Raw genomic sequence first — 4,028 nt, 5'->3', positions numbered from 1 at the left:
CACACACACACACATACAAACATGTGCACACACAGACATTCTCGCACATGCATACATGTACACAAATGTGCACACACATACACACAGAGGTGCCTTATCTTTTGTAACCATTGGGGGGTTTTACAATGGGAGGTGCTTCTGTGTACTGTAACTGTTTTCAATAAAAGGCGGCAAGCGGAGGCCTAAGGTGGGGTCAGTCTGCGGTTGGATTCAGAGCGCTTTTCTGAGACACCGACCGGGGCCTCCCTTGCTAGCAAGTAAAATCGATCGATCGCTGATTGTCCAGTTTCTTTCGTTAACGAGAATAAGTTTCTAAACCAGCGGGGCCTGTGGAAGCACAGACCCAACATCAACTTTCACCAAACACTATTTTAGTACCTGTCCTTCTACCTAAGTGATTGTGATTGATCAGAATACTATATGAATGACTCAGTTGGACTGAATTCATGGAGCCAAACATCATATCCATGTTGGACACTAAGACAATTCACTGGCCTACAATGTGTAACATGCAGATGGTTTTGAATAGAACAAATGTAAAAGGAGTTGTTGTACATGTACAGACCACAAATATGGATTTCAACTGTATTTTATGCTGCTGGGCAGACTGACCACGGGGAACCTCCAGGAACTCCTGGCCCACACTGTGGAGGAATCATGAAAAATCTGTTTACATAATCTCTCCATATTTATTAGCTTTTTCAAAAATATTTTTAGCACAGTTTTTTGTGAAGTCAGAAGTTAATCAAACGCAACATGTAATAAAAATAAAACATTTTTTTCTGACCGGGAATGCAAGTCAATAACTAATAAAATAATTTGTACATATTTTTTTTTTACTATCTTTTTGTTTTTAAGTTTTTTTTCTGCTTTTTTGCTAAACAGTAAATTTCAAAATTCATGGTTGATAAGAACAACTATATTTTAGCATGAAAAATATTTTGATAAAAGAACTTTATAGAACCATAAAACCATCATCAATTTAGGGCAGCTGTGGCAAAAACACTTACATTGGGTGGTGGTCCACTAAATTTGTTAGTCACTGTGCATCATTTGGTTCTGTTTCTCCAGGAAACTTATTTTAGGCAATAGAGAGATTGTTTTTTCTACAAATGGTACATGGTTTTTGTTTTCGCTACTATAAGATCAATGTTGGGGAGGAACGGAATACATGTACCGGTGTTCTGGGAATCTATCCTACCTCACAAACCATCCTACCTGTTGTTTCTGTGCAAACGCTGTGTATGGGCATAACACAAACCCCTAATTTACATAATTTTTTTTAACCCATTGTGAATATTTCTTATGGTTATGGTTAGGTTTATGGTTAGGATTAGAGGTTGGATTAGTCAGAAGTTGCTGGCAAATTATAATACGGGTAGGACAATTTGCCAAAGTAGGACTGTTTCTCAGAACACCGGTGTTACATATTTAAAATGCAAAATATGAGTAACTGTATTCCATTACATTTACCGGTTAAAAAAGGTGATATTCAGAATACAGTTACTTTGTTGAAATAAATAGATTACACGTCTTTTCCTGTTTCATATCTTATGCTATGCCCTCTCTAAGTTTTCGGTAATTCCACGCCAGTGGAAACCCAAACAAAACACACATTAACAGTCTCTAATGCCTGTGTCTCAATCTTGCGGTCCATAATGAGGTGAAGAAATATTTTTAAAAATTATTATTCAAAAATTATTTAATATGAAGGCAATAGGCAGAGTGTTACAGGCATAGCCCTAAAGAATGTGGCCTCATGGGCAGTGTAGTCTGTGCTGCAGCGAGAATGGACTGCCATACCCGTTATGTGTCTGTGAGCGTGAGGGAGGGAGAAAAAGGAGCATCGAAAAGTATGTGCTGTCACAGGCCAGAAATGGGAGATGGAGGCATGTACAATAATAATACACACTGCAGCCAAAAATAGTGCCTGCCTGTAATCTGTTGTGGAATACATTTTAAAAGTAACCTTCCCAACACTGAATAAGATATAACAACCACCGGCTATCAGTCCTGGCGATGGGTTTTGCCAGGGCCTCTGCCCTTGACTGCTGCCCGCTATACATTGCACCAGACCTCTATGACACCTCCTGTGGGTGGTGGGCCTACTAGAGGTGTTGTAGGGATCCAGCCAAGTCCTACAGGGAGGAAGTCCTGAGGTAGACCCAGGACACGCTACAGAGATTATCTCTCTTAGCTGGCTGAGCGATATAATTCCTGATAAACTGGAGGAGGTGGCTGGGCAGTGTGATGTCTAGGTTTCTCAACTTAGGCTATTACCTTCATGACCTACCCCCAGGTAACTGAAGAAAATGGATGGATGGATATAACAATAATCCTCCCTAAAGACAAACTTCCCAAAAAGACATCAAAAAGTGCTCAGGAAATCATCATGGATGCACAGTGTTTGAACCAAAAGACAAAGGTGACATCCACTGGTCAAACCGGAGTCCCACTCCTACTCTTTCACTGCTGCATTTCTCCTCCAGGTGTCTAATTTCCTTGATTAAGGATTAACTAAATGCTGAGATATGCTGAGTTTTCAGCTCAAAGTTTTCTTGGGAATCACCTTGATTTGATTTGATTGAATCTTTATTTTGAACATGTTGAAAAAGTACAACATAATAGAATTAAAAGAGACAAATGAACACCTTGTTGGTGCAAAAGTAATATTTATGTCTGTCAAACTGTGTTATCAGTTGGTGCATTTACTACAGATTTGACAAAAGAAATGGAAATAAATGACATGTTTTTGCCACAGACTTTTTTTTTTCTACTAAACTGTCTGCTATTTGTAGACAAAACACGGGTTCACTCTTAGATGCCTTTTTAATGCTTAAGTCATTTATAGGTCAGTTTTTAACTAAATTAACAAACTAAAAGGAAAAAGATCAGGTGAAAATTAACCCTGTACAAAGAGTCTGTAGAAATAACATATATTAAGAAATGAGGAGTGGCGTTCAAACTTTTGCACAGTGTTGTAGACGGGAAAAATAGTGTGCTGGATGCATCAGTTACATTTAGACAGACAGATTACCTCACTGCAGGAGAACGTTGTCCGTTAAAATGAACCTCAAAATCCTTTGAGCTGTTGCTCATTAAAGATGAACAGGTTGGTTCAGGTCCACATTTGATTTTCTGATGGATTCTGAAAAAATATTAAAACTTCTTCATTAAAAATGTCACTGCACACGAATGGATGATAAAACAATTTTGATAGTTATATTAATTACATTTTATCATTTGACTGTCTTTGTTTAAATTTTGTAATGAGACCCTTGGACCGGTCGCTCTTTAAGGATGGACAGCTGGGTTCAGGTCCAGGTTGGTTCCTGTGAATAATGATGGAGCAGTGATGTGAGTGCTGAGCTGTGACATGAAGAAGAGTCGTGGACAGTTAGAGATGGTCATCTCACCTCTGAGCTGTGGTCTGGCTCTCATGTTCCCCACACAGAGTGGTTTTAGAGGGAGGGACTCCCTCCTCTCTGTCCTCACACTGATCCATGCTGCTGAATTCACATCCACATCAGCTCACACACACTTTCTACCTTCACCTGCAGAGGAAACACAAATCATTCATGTGCACATCAACTGAAATCCTTTCCATCATGTGTGCTGTCCATTTATCAGCTGCTTCTTTTCTGCTTCATCTCAGTCTCAGCTGAATGCAGTCAGACAGCAGTGTGAGGCAGATTAAGCTGCCATTAGCGGCTCTACTTCTACTATCAGTCCGCTAGATGGAGGCATGAAACACACACAATGCATTCACTAACACATTCGCAGATGTGATTTGTTTTCAGTCCATTAATATTCAGTTAAAGTTGTTCAAACACGGCTCGAATCACAGAAACAGATGGAGACACGGGGGAACATCATGTGACAGAGTTTAGTTTTCTTCTTCAAACAGGTTTAACAGGAGTTTTGAATGATTTGGGATGTTAAGTACTGCATAGTCATCAGTTATTGCAGACCTTCCTAAAGTGTGGGGCCCGCCCCTAGAGGGGGCGCAGAGCCATGGGGGGGGGGGG

General features: G+C 39.9%; 1 protein-coding gene and 1 long non-coding RNA gene across 2 annotated transcripts in view; both read right to left on the bottom strand.

The window, feature by feature from the left end:
• The window catches only part of LOC102214284 (protein NLRC3-like), a gene marked incomplete at its 3' end in the record, with an annotated part of 33,166 nt that overhangs the window by 6,245 nt on the left and 22,893 nt on the right, over positions 1 to 4,028 (bottom strand). The window lies entirely within an intron of this gene.
• On the bottom strand, positions 66 to 3,449 carry LOC102208746 (uncharacterized). The gene is made up of 4 exons (XR_312125.1): positions 3,417 to 3,449; positions 3,234 to 3,332; positions 3,038 to 3,148; positions 66 to 644 (listed from the first exon to the last, which is right to left on the bottom strand). It is a non-coding gene; the product is annotated as an uncharacterized LOC102208746 (long non-coding RNA).

The sequence above is a fragment of the Pundamilia nyererei genome, unplaced genomic scaffold (assembly GCF_000239375.1).
Source record: "Pundamilia nyererei isolate P.nyererei 1_Seehausen unplaced genomic scaffold, PunNye1.0 scaffold00220, whole genome shotgun sequence".
NCBI lineage: Eukaryota > Metazoa > Chordata > Actinopteri > Cichliformes > Cichlidae > Pundamilia > Pundamilia nyererei.
Note: the sequence above shows the minus strand (reverse complement) of the source record. Positions and strands in the feature narration are given on the sequence as shown.